Below are 13,298 nucleotides of genomic sequence, written 5' to 3'. Positions count from 1 at the left end.
TTCTGCAAATGTTATTGGTATGGAGAATTTAACAAGGTAGAAGTGAGACAAAGATTAGCAACTGCCTTTTGACTGTAAAGTGGGAATTCGAGGTAAGGTTATATATTTTGTCAAATCTTCCAATGATCCCAAGAGCTTTCTCAGAGAACCAGGAGGGTTGCAGAGGAACTTGCCGTGGGAAGGGGCAGGGTCCAACTGTCATGGTCCATGTAGGTACCAGCGACGTAGGTGGAACTAGGAAAGAGCTTCTGCACAGTGAGTATGAGAGGTTAGGCACTGAATTAAAAGGGGGAACTTCAAAATACTGAGCGACTTGCGAATTGGCATGCAGAGAGGTGAATGTATGGCTCAATGGCAGGTATGGAAGAAGTGGCTTCCAGTTTGTGGAGCACTGGAACACAGAACAGGGGAAAGTGGGAACCTGTACTGTTTGGACAGTCTGCTCCTGAACCGTGCTGGGATCAGTTTTCTAGGAAGCCACATTACCAGGGAAGTAGAGAGGGTTTTAAACTAAATAGTGGGGCAAGGGATCAAATTTGGGAAGATCTGGTAAATCAAAGAGAGAGAAAAGACAAGAGAGAAAGGTATTGTAGGCAAAATGATGAACAGACCGTGACAGGAAGGAACAGAAAGTACTCAGCAGGAAATGGTAGAAAATCACAAATAATAAAAGGACCAAACTAAAAGCTCAGTATCAAGAAGCATTCAAAATAAATGCAAAAAAGCTTTCAAAACAAAACAGATGAACTGAGAATGAAAATAGAAATTCAGAGATGCTGTTGCAGGGTGACATAGTCTGGGACATGAATATTGGAGGGTAGCTGACAGTTAGGATGAACAGGAACCTTGGAAAAGGTGGAGAGGTCATTCTGTTAACTCATGATGGTATTAGCACAATTGGGAGGGATGACCTAAGTTCAGGAAACCAGGATGTAGCAGTGGTTTAGGTAGAGATGTACAAAAATAATAAAAGCAAGGAGTCTGTTGTAGGAGCTGTATACAGGTCTCCAAAAGCAACCATACAGAAGGACGGGGTTTTGAGGAAGAAATCATGAAAGATTGCCTGAAAGGTACAGCGATCATGGGGAATTTTAATATGCATATAGACAGGGAAAATCAGATGGGCAAAGGTAGCTGAGATGAGATGGGCGGCACGGTGGGACAGCGGTTAGCACTGCTGCCTCACAGCGCCAGAGGTCAGGTTCAATCCCGGCCTTGGATCACTGTCTGTGTGGAATTTGTACGTTCTCCCCGTGTCTGTGTAGGTTTCCTCCGGCTACTCCGGTTTCCTCCCACAATCCAAAGATGTGCAGGTTAGGTGGACTGGCCATGCTAAATTACCCGTTGGTGTCCAGGGATGTGCAGGTCAGGTTATGGGGTTACATAGAATTTACAGTGCCAAAGGAGGCCATTCGGCCCATCGAGTCTGCACCAGCTCTTGGAAAGAGCACCCCACCCAAGGTCAACACCTCCACCCTATCCCCATAACCCAGTAACCCCACCCAACACTAAGGGCAATTTTGGACACTAAGGGCAATTTATCATGGCCAATCCACCTAACCTGCACATCTTTGGACTGTGGGAGGAAAATGGAGCACCCAGAGGAAACCCACGCAGACACGGGGAGGATGTGCAGACTCCGCACAGACTGTGACCCAAGCCGGGGTCGAACCTGGGACCCTGGAGCTGTGAAGCAATTGTGCTATCCACAATGCTACCGTGCTGCCCCTCAATGGGATTAGGGTGGGATGGGCATGGGTAGAGTGTTCATTTAAAAGGTCAATACAGACTCAATGGAATAAATAGCCTCCATCCTGCATGATAGGGAATCTATGATTGTATGAGAAGTTCACAGAATGCTTTGGGGATAGTTTCTTAGAACAGCATGTTCTGACACCACCCACATAGCAGGCTATATTAGACCTCATATTGCACAACAAGATAAGATTGATTGATTCCATCATAGGAGAGGCAGTGGAACAGTGGTATTGTCACTCGACTGGTGATCCAGAAACCCAGGGCAATGCTCTAGGGAACCAGCCTCAAATCCTACCACAGCAAATGGTGAAATTTCAATTTAATGAAAATCTGGAATTAAAAGTCTAATAATGACCATTAAATGGTTGTTATTTGTTGTGAAAACTCATCTGGTTCACTAATGCCCTTTAGGGAAGGAAATCAGCCACCTGTACCTGGTCTGGCCTACATGTGACTCCAGAACCACAGGAATGTGGTTGACTCTTAAATGCCCTTTGAAATAATCATTCAGTTCAAAGGCAATTAGGGGCAGGCAATAAATGCTGGCCCAGCCAGCGACGCCTACATCCCTGAATGAATTTTTTTTAAAATTGAAGGCACTCCATGGGTAGCAACAATGCATGTTACATTCAGTTTGAGGGAGGGAAGAGTGGGTTCAAGCCTCGTAATTTAAAATGAGATCAGGACAATTATGAAGGCATTAAACCACAGTTTGCTAAAGTGAACTTGCAAATAAGGTTAAGGGATATGTAAACAGAGATGCAGCTGCGATTTAATGAAAATAGCCGTATAAACTGAATAAATTCATTACAACAAGAAGAAAATTTCAAGAAGGGGACTCACCATCCATCATTAACTAAAAAAAGGAAAAAAAAGTATTAAACTTAAAGAAAAATCATATGATTGTGCAAATCATATGATTGGGCAGAATGTAAAAAATAGCAACAGATTGATATGGAAGGAAAAAGTAGGGTACGAAAGAAAACAAGCTGGAAATAAAATGATAGCTAGCAAGAATTTCTATCGATAATTGAAAACGAAAAGAGTTAACAACATAAGCATTAGTTCAATAAAAAATGAGTCTGTGGAATCAATAATGGAAAATTATGAGTGGGCAAATGAATTGAATCAGGGAGATTCATGTTCATGCCAGCAGGATCTTCCTTGATTTCTCACGCTTGGGGTGGATTCATTGGGAAATCCCAATGGCAGTGGAGGAACGAGAAGATCCCGCTTCTGTCAATGGCGAGCTGTCTCTAGCCACTGAGGAAACACGCTGCGGGGTTGCCAAGGAATCTCACCCTTGGTCGTATCGTTCAAAATGATGCAAGTAGCTTTGCAGGAAGAGCTATAGATCAGGAAATGAAAGGGAACAAGAAACTCAGGAAAATTACAATCACCAGGAAAGCGGTTCTGAGAAGTTTGTTAGAGCTGCAGGTTGACAAGTCTCCTAGTCCAGATGAACTTCATCTAGGGTCTCAAAAGAAGTGGTAAGCGAGATAGTTGATGTGTTAGTTACAATTTTCTAAATTTTCTTAGACTCAAAGAAGGTTCCATTCAAAAAGGAAGGAGACAGAAAGCAGGAAACCATGGGCCAATTAGCTGAATGCCTGTCATAGGGTTGGAAGCCATTATTAAAGATCTTAGAATGATATAATAATGATCTTTGTTGTCACAAGTAGGCTTCCATTATACGGCAATGAAGTTATTGTGAAAAGCCCCTAATCACCACATTCCGGCATCTGTTTGCGTACACAGAGGGAATGTCAAAATGACCTAACAGCATGTCTTTCGGGACTTGTGGCAGGAAACCGAAGCACCCGGAGGAAACCCACTCAGACACAGGGAGAACGTGCAGATTCCACACAGACAGTGATCCAGCGGGGATTCGAACCTGGGACCCTGGCACTGTGAAGCAACAGTGCTAGGAAAAATGCAAGACAATCAGGCAAAGTCAACATGGTTTTGTGAATTGGAAATTCATGTTTAACTAATTTATTGGAGTTTGTTGAAGGAACACAAGTGCTGTGGATAAAGGGGAACTGGTAGATGCACTGTACTTAGATTCACAGAAGGCATTTGCGTAAGATGCCATATAAAATATTATTGTGGAAACTAAAAACTCATGGTGTAGAGGCTAACACATTGGCATGGATAGAAGATTGGCTAGCTGACAGCAAACAGAGGGTAGGCATCAGTATTTGTTTTTCTAGTTGGCAAGATGTAACAAGTGGTGCGCTAAAGGGATCAGGGCTGGGCCTCAACTTCTTAGAATTTATAGATATAACTTAGATGAAGGGACTGAAGGTATGATTACTAAATTTGCTGTTGACATAAAGATAGAATCCATAGAATCCCTCCAGGAGGATACCATTCAGCCCATCGAGTCTGCACTGACCTTCCAAAAGAGGCCCACATCTAGGCCCACACCCCCATCCTATCTCCATAAACCTGTGCATTGATCATACCAATCTACCTAACCTGCACATCTTTAGACACTAAAGGGCAATTTAGCATGGTCCACCTAACCTGCACATCATTGGACTGTGTGAAGAAACTAGAGCAGCAAGACAAAGCCACAAAGGCATGAGAGAATGTGATCCAAGACCAGAATTGAACCTGGGTCCCTAGCGCTCTAAGGCAGCAGTGCTAACCACTGCTCCACTGTCTTAGACAGAATAGTAAGATATGAATAGGACTCAAGGGGGCTTCAAGTAATTAGGAAAGTTAATAGAATGTTTTTGTTGTGAGGGGAATTTCATACAAGAGTAGATACGTTATTCTTCAATTATATAGGGCATTGGTGAGAGTACATCTGGAGTTCTGCTATTAGTCACCTTATTGAAGGAAGGATTTAAATGTGTTGGAAGCAATTCAGACATTTGCTGAATTAATACCTGGACTCGGTGGGTTGTCTTATGAGGAAAGGTTGGACATGCGAGAATTGTAACGACTGGTGTTTCGAAGAATAAGAAACGAACTGATTGAAGGATATAAGATCCTTGAGGGGTCATCATTGAGTTGATGTGGAGAGGATGTTTTCCTTTGTTGGAGAATCTGCTACTTGGGGCCACGTTTTAAACATAAGGGGCTTCCCATTGAAGACAGGGATGAGGAGAACTTTTTTCTCGCAGAGGTCTTTCGACCTCTCGTTCTCAAAAGGCAGTGGAAGCAGGGTTTTTGAATACCCTTAAGGCAGAACAAGAGAGATTCCTGACAAAAAAGGGGGTAAAAGGTTATCAGGAATAGATGGAAATTTGAAGCTGAGATTACAATCAGATTAACCATGATCTCGTTGAATGGCAAAGCCGTCTAATGGGGCTGAGTTGCCTACTCCTGTTCCTGATTCTTATGTTCGTATATAAAAAATGGGCAGGATTTTCTGGGTCCTCCCACCCCCGCAGTATATTTTGCAGCAGTGGAGGTGGCCTGTCATTGGACAGCGATGGGATCTTCCAGTCCTGCTGCGTTCAATGGGGTTTCCCATTGTTCGCACCCTTTGCTACCAGGAATGCGCTGCATGGGGTCGCCATCAGCGGGACTGGAAGATCCTATCGGTGGAACGGCTAGAACATCCTGTCCAGGGCAGCACGGTGGTGCAGTGGGTTAGCACTGCGGCCTCACAGCGCCATGGTCCCAGGTTTGATCCCGGCCCCGGGTCACAGTCCGTGTGGAGTTTGCACATTCTCCCAGTGTTTGCATGGGTTTTGCCCCCACAACCCAAAAATGTGCAAGCTAGGTGGATTGGTGACGCTAAATTGCCCTTTAATTGAAAAAAATGATTGGGTACTCTAAATTTTTTTTAAAAAGAACATCCTGTCCAATAGCTCACCAGGTAGTAAACCACTGAATGACGCATAGCCAAATCATTTTGCATTAACATAGGCATGAGTAAATTGTAGACCTTTATTTTGAGGTTGTAATGATAGTAAAACAGTCAGCTATCACCGTCATTACTCTGTTAAACTGAGAACAACTTCTGTTGTTTTATATGCTCCACTAAAGTCATAGCAGATGAAAATCAATTAGAAATCAGTGATTTGATGTGAATGTTAACCTTGCACAGTAAAAGCTCCTAAAATTATTAGATTGACGTGTAATTGGGATTTTAACCATGCACTAAATGATAAATATTGTTTAGCAAGCTCGCTGACAATAAAAAAAAACTCATTTTATCTTGGTAGACTGTCAAATTTCTGTATTCCATGATAAAATCTTTCCATGTAGATTTAAAACAATAGTGTTGTATTTTAAAGTGTATTTTGATGTTTCAGCTTCTATCATAGTCCCACAGCTGTGTTCCAATCTTTATTTTGATTTCTGCACAATTATGAAAAGTGAACAATAACGGCAGCTTGTCAGTTTCTGGCTGAACCTCCTATGAGATTTCTTCATTGTGATTGGCTGTTTAACCCGCTTGCTCACATTCCTGATGCTGGACATCAATCCCCTCTGGCTGGCAGTGAAATTAATATTGGGAAAGATGAAATCCATGCCACAGAAATTGTCAAAGCCAGTGGCAGGTGTCATCACTTTGCATCACTACAAAATCTGGGCAAAAGTCTCAAGTCATGAAAAGGTTTATTTTCATAAACCACTGCTCTGTATAATATGCATTGAATTCTAGTTAAACCAGGTACAGAGGTAAAACAGACATGAATTATAAATGTAACAAATAGAGATCTGTGCGTGTAGACTCACCATTATTCCTGACAGCTGTTGGACTTCATGATAGGTTTGGGTTCTTACTTGATGTGCTTCAGTGACATGGATTGGAACTGTTGAGTGTAATTTGGGGAGAGCTGGTATTTTCATTGTGTTCACTTCTGGTGACAGCTGATGACTGAATCCATTAGAAAAGAGGGCAATGGTTTGTGTGTCTTTTTGTCAGCGGAAAGAACAAAGCTCTACCTCTTTGTGGTGTTTAAGTGTATTTCTCTGTGTGTTGGTTCAGTCAAGGAGGGGGTAATTGTATGATGGGGCACATGTTTTGTGATGTGTTTTAAGAAACTGTGGTGGGGTTTAAAGTGTTTTCAGTTTTAAATTTTCATCAAAGGGATCGGGTGAAAAATCATTGCATGTCACTCAAGTTTACTCAATCCAGTAAAGAAAAATTCCTTAAGATAATACATACATTATTTTGTTTTTTTATGTTGCATTTGTGTGTAAATCTTTATTGACTTTTTTCTATTAATAATACAAAGTATCATTAATATTCCATAACTTAAAGTATGTATAAAGGATAAATGTTTGGTCAAGCTTTGTCATCAATAATGGAATATGTATTTATAAATCAAATCTCTTAAAGTCCATGATACAAGTGAGGACTGAGAAAGGGCAACTGCATCATCAGTACCCTGACTGAATATTCGCTTATTTCACTGGAATCAGGCAAAGCCAACTCTTCTAAATAATTCAGTTATGTTCCCTGTACAGTTTTTGCATGGCTAGAGAGGAATGGAGAGATGTCCGCTCTTAAAATTCTGCTTCTCATATACTGTCCAACTGTTGGAGAAACGGTAGAATCCATCTAGATCCAGGGGCGAAATTCTCCCCCAACGGCACGATGTCCGCCGCCTGGCGCCAAAAACGGCGCCAATCAGACGGGCATCGCGCTGGCCCAAAGATGCGGAATGCTCCGCATCTTTGGGGGCCGAGCCCCAACATTGAGGGGCTAGGCCGGCGCCGGAGGGATTTCCGTCCCGCCAGCTGGCGGAAATGGCGTTTGTTGCCCCGCCAGCTGGCGGAAATGGCGTTTGGTGCCCCGCCAGCTGGCGCTGAAATGCGGCGCATGCACGGGAGCGTCAGCGACCGCCGACAGTTTCCCGCGCATGCGCAGTGGGGAGAGTCTCTTCCGCCTCCGCCATGGTGGAGGCCGTGGCGGAGGCGGAAGGGAAAGAGTGCCCCCACGGCACAGACCCGCCCGCGGATCGGTGGGCCCCGATCGCGGGCCAGGCCACCGTGGGGGCACCCCCTGGGGTCAGATCGCCCCGCGCCCCCCCCCAGGACCCCGGAGCCCGCCCACGCCACCTGGTCCCGCCGTTCAAATACCAGCTTTGATTTACGCCGGCGGGTCAGGCAATTTCTGGACGGGACTTCGGCCCATCCGGGCCGGAGAATTGAGCGGGGTTCCCGCCAACCGGCGCGGCCCAATTCCCGCCCCCGCCCAATCTCCGGTACCGGAGACTTCGGAGGGGGCGGGATTCACGGCGGCCAACGGCCATTCTCCGACCCGGCGGGGGGTCGGAGTTTCTCAAGTTCTGATGTGGCAACTGTGCCTTTAATTCCAGCCACAATAGCAAAGATCTTTAAAAACTACTGCACCTAAAACTGATGGTGCAGCCCAGATTGATAGAAACATTGAATGTAGGATGAATTGCTTTTTGAACTGGATGGTTAGGGAAGAACCAATATGTACTCAAATCAGTTACTTGCATATGTCTCTCGGTTGCATCTTGGCTTTAGACATTTTTTTACATGTTGAAGTACTCATTGCTTTTTGCTCGTGACCAGAATAACTTACATTTAAGGATCTAGCTCAACATCTAACTATACAATAGTATTCTGTGCACTACTGTGTAGAATACAGATGGCACAACGCTCTTGTGCCATCAGAACGTAACAATATCTTCTTGTGATCTGAACTAACGGGAGCTGCCATGTGGCTGGATAAGGCCTGATATGAAGGATAAAGCTTTATTCCTTAACGATGTGAACACAAGGAACAATGGTTAGATACAACTCGCTGAGTCAAATCAGTACAACTTGTTTAACAATAGAAAATAATGAACAAACTATTCTTTTCCTTTAAACTAGTAGTTGTCTTGCTTGCAACACTTTTCGACTTGTCTCATTAAAATTGGATGGCTGGGACAGCACGGTGCTAGTGGGTCAGCCCTGTTGCCTCACGGCGCCAAGGTCCCAGGTTCAATCCCGGCTCTGGGTCACTTTCCATGTGGACTTTGCACATTCTCCTCGTGTTTGCGTGGGTTTCGCCCCACAACCCAAAGATGTGCAGGCTCGGTGGATTGGCCACGCTAAATTGCCCCTTAATTGGAAAAAATGAATTGGGTACACTGAATTTAAAAAAAAAATTGGATGGCCAATCAGAAACAAGCAGAGAGCAGGAGGCGGAGGTAGGCTGGACAGATTCTGGTCAGTCAGAAATAACACTGCCACATAAATGTCTCGATTGTCATGCCAGCGTAGGCATGTAGATATTACATTTAAAAACAAAATGCATTCCTTTTAAAATGGACCCTGATGTACATGGCTGCTCAGGAGATTTGGGCAGTGGTGAGGAGGGGGTACCTTCCTCTTCCGTCAAATTTCACAGTTACTATTTTTAATAACAATAATAGTTCTTATTAGTGTCACAAGTAGGCTTACCATTAGCACTGCAATGTAGTTACGATGAAAATCCCCGCATCGCCACACTCTGGCAGCTGTTCGGGTACACTGAGGGAGAATTCAGAATGTCCAAACTACCTCTTTCGGGACTTGTGGGAGGAAACCGGAGCACCCGGAGGAAACCCAGGCAGACACGGGGGGGGGAAACGTGCAGACTCCGCACAGACAGTGACCCAAGCCGGGAATTGAACCTGGGGCCCTGGCGACTTACTTCAAAACACGGGACAATACACTCGCAGACTAAAAGGAGGGCTGTGTAACGAAGGAGGGCTATTGAGATGAATGGGGCAATTTTGTGCCTGCATTTGGTACGAGTGTAAACAGCGACGCGGGTGCAAAATCGCACGAGAGTTGGGAAATGAGATTCTCGCCAGTGAGATCTCGTTTCCTGATTTTTCCCACTCCTCACCGGTGACAAAGGGTGGAATCCTTATTTAAATGGATTTTAAGAAATTTTAATACTATTAATACGCCGCCTTGCCACTTGATCCCCCTCACTAAATATTCAAATGTCACGTCGCTGAGGTTTACAACAGATTCAGAAGATCAGGATTCAGTGGGGACTTGCCAGTGAAGTCGGGGGAATTGCCAGTGAAGGTGGGGAGGAGGGGTTGTGGCTTTTACAGTAAAGGAGGGGGCTTGCCAATGAGGAGGAGTGTGCTCATGAAACTGGCACGGTGGTAGGGTGGGGGGGGGAGAAGAGAATCCTCAATACGTGTGTGGTTGTGGGGGAAGCACCCGATACCTTTGTGGTGGGGAGGGGAGGTTCCACTCTGTATCCTCGTTTTAATTCATTTTACGGGATGTGGGCATTGCTGAGGAGGACAGCATTTTATTGCCCATCCCTACTTACCCTTCAGGAAGTGGTGATGAGCTGCCTTCATTAACTGCTGCAGTCCCTGTGGTGTAGAATCACCCTCACTGCCGGGAGCGAGGTAGTGCCAAGATTTTGACCCAGCGACAGCGAAGGAATGTTGATATATTTCCAAGTCAGGGTGGTGAGTGACTTGGAGGGGAACATCCAGGTGGTAGTGTTCCCAGGCATCTGCTGCTCTTGTTCTTCTGGATGGTCATGGTTGTGGGTATGGAAGGTGCTGCCTAAAATGCATCTTGTAGATGGTACACACGTCTGCCACTGTTCGTTGGTGGTGGACGTTTTTAATGTTTGTGGAAGGAGTAGCAATCAAGTGGGCTGCTTTGTCCTGGATGGCGTAAGCTTTGTGCGAGCTGTTGGAGCTGCACTCATCCAGGCAATATTCCATCACACTCCCGACTTGTGCCTTGTAGTTGTTGGACAGGCTTCGGAGGGTTAGGAAGTGAGTTACTTTTCGCATGATTACAAGCCTTTGACATGCTCTTGTAACCACAGTATTTATATGGCTAGTCCAGTTCAGTTTCTGATCAATGGTAAACTCCAGGATGTTGATAGTGAGGGATTCAGCGATGGTAATGTCATTCAATGTCAAGAACAATGCTTAGATCATCTATTGTTGGAGATGGTCATTGCCTGACACTAGTGGTGCGAATGCTACCTGCCACTTGTCTGCCCAAACCTGGAAATTGTTTAGGTATTTCTGCATTTGGACATCATCACAGAATTGACAGTGCAGAAGGAGACCATTTGGTCCATCGAGTCTGCACCGGCCCTTGGAAAGAGCACCCCACTTAATCCCACACCTCCACCCCGTCCTCGTAACCCCACCTAACCTTTAGGATACTAAGGGGCAATTTAGTATAGCAAATCCACCTAACCTGCACATCTTTGGATTGTGGCAGGAAACCAGAGCACCCGGAGGCAAACCCCGCAGACATGGGGAGAAAGTAAAAACTCCACACAGACAGTCATCTGAGACTGGAATTGAACCGGGGATCCTGGTGCTGTGAGGCATCAGTGCTAGCCACTGTGCCACCGTGCCGCCCAGTAAACTGCTTCAGTATCTGAGGAGTTGCAAATGGTACTGAACATTGTGCAGTCATCTGTGAATACCCCTACTTCTGACCTTTTGATGGAAGAAAGCTAATTAATGAAGCAGATGAAGATGGTTGGCCGAGGACACTGCCGTGAGGAACTCCTGCAGTGATGACATGGAGCTGAGATGATTGTCTTCAAATCACCACAACCATCTTCCATTGTGCCAGTATGACTCCACCCAGTGGAGAGTTTTCCCCTGATTCCCATTGACTCCAGATTTTCCGAGGCACATTATTGCCGTATTAGGTCAAATGCTGCCTTAGTGTCAAGGGAATCACTCTCATCGCGCCTCTGGCATTCAGCTCTTTTGTCCATGTTTGAACCAAGGCCAGGAGCTGAGTACCCCTTCAGAACCCAAAGTGAGCGTCCATTAGCAGGTTATTGCTGAGTTAATGCCACTTGATAACACTGTTAATGTTGAGGACTCCCAGGACAACTCTGTCCCAACTGTACACCATTGTGCCGCCGCCACCGCTGCTGGGTCTGTCCTGCCAGTGATACAGATCATAGCCACGAATTATGATGGTGGTTTGTGGGACATTATTATAAGGTATAATTCCATGAGTATGAATGAAAGGCTGTTGCTTGACCAGTCTGTGAACTAGCTCTCCCATAATATTAGCAAGCGGGACTCTTCAGTGTTGAAAGGGCTGGGGTTTGCCGTTGCCGTTTCCGATGCCTCAGTTGATGTCAGGGCATCTGCTTTCATTCCTTTGTGTTTTCTTTGCAGTGATTGAATACAACTAGTGGCTTGCTGGGCCATTTCAGGGGGCATGGAAGAGTCAACCATATTGCTGTGGGTCTGTAGCCACATATATACCAGACCGGTGTGATGAATGTAGAACTTGTAATATATTGGGTTGGAGAATCGCTGTGGGGCAGCGCAAATCCCGACCCGCCGCCCCGCCGCCGGCTGCCGTGTTCTCCGGCATCTGTTTTCGGACAGGGGTGGGGTTCACGCCACGCCAACGGCCCCCCTGGCAATTCTCTGGGCCCCGATGGGCCAACGGCCCCCCTGGCAATTCTCTGGGCCCCGATGGGCCAGTCCCGCCGGCGTGGATTAGACATGGGGCGAAATTCTCCAGAAACGGCGCGATGTCCACCGACTGGCGCCCAAAACGGCGCAAATCATACGGGCATCACGCCGCCCCAAAGGTGCGGAATGCTCCGCATATTTGGGGGCCGAGCCCCAACCTTGAGGGGCTAGGTCGGCGCCGGACGAATTTCCGCCCCGCCAGCTGGCGGAAAAGGCCTTTGGTGCCCCGCCAGCTGGCGTGGAAATGACATCTCTGGGCGGCGCATGCGCGGGAGCGTCAGCGGCCGCTGACGGCATTCCCGCGCATGCGCAGTGGAGGGAGTCTCTTCCGCCTCCGCCATGGTGGAGACCGTGGTGAAGGCGGAAGGGAAAGAGTGCCCCCACGGCACAGGCCCGCCCGCGGATCGGTGGGCCCCGATCGCGGGGCAGGCCACCGTGGGGGCACCCCCCGGGGCCAGATTGCCCCGCGCCCCCCCCCAGGACCCCGGAGCCCGCCTGCGCCGCCTTGTCCTGCCGGTAAGGTAGGTGGTTTAATTTACGCCGGCGGGACAGGCATTTTAGCGGCGGGACTTCGGCCCATCCGGGTCGGAGAATCGAGCGGGGGGGCCCGCCAACTGGCGCGGCGCAATTCCCGCCCCCGCCGAAAATCCGGTGCCGGAGAATTCGGCAACCGGCCGGGGCGGGATTCACGCCAGCCCCCAGCGATTCTCCGACCTGGCGGGGGTTCGGAGAATCTCGCCCATGGTCCCACACAGCGGGACCTGGCAGGTAAGTCAGCTGGTGCGGTCCTCGGGGGGACACGGGGGGATCCGACCACGGGGGGGGGGGGCCCACGTTGGCCTGGCCCGCGATTGGGGCCCACCGATCTGTGGGCGGGCCTGTGCCGTGGGGGCACTTCTTCTTTCCTCGCCGGCCCCTGTAGGGCTCCGCCATGGCCGGCGCAGAGAAGACACCCCCCTGCGCATGCGCCAGAATACGCCGGTGGTTCCGCGCAAGCGCGGGATCTCATCGGCCCTTTGGTGCATGCGCGGACTCGCACAGTCCCTCCGTCATTCACCTAGCCCCCGGAAGTGCGGAGAATTCCGCTACTTCCGGTCGGCCCGACGCCGGAGTGGTTTGCGC

Source organism: Scyliorhinus torazame, chromosome 5 (assembly GCF_047496885.1).
Source record: "Scyliorhinus torazame isolate Kashiwa2021f chromosome 5, sScyTor2.1, whole genome shotgun sequence".
In the NCBI taxonomy this organism is placed as follows: domain Eukaryota; kingdom Metazoa; phylum Chordata; class Chondrichthyes; order Carcharhiniformes; family Scyliorhinidae; genus Scyliorhinus; species Scyliorhinus torazame.
The sequence above is the reverse complement of the archived record's forward strand: the minus strand, read 5'-3'. Positions refer to the sequence as shown.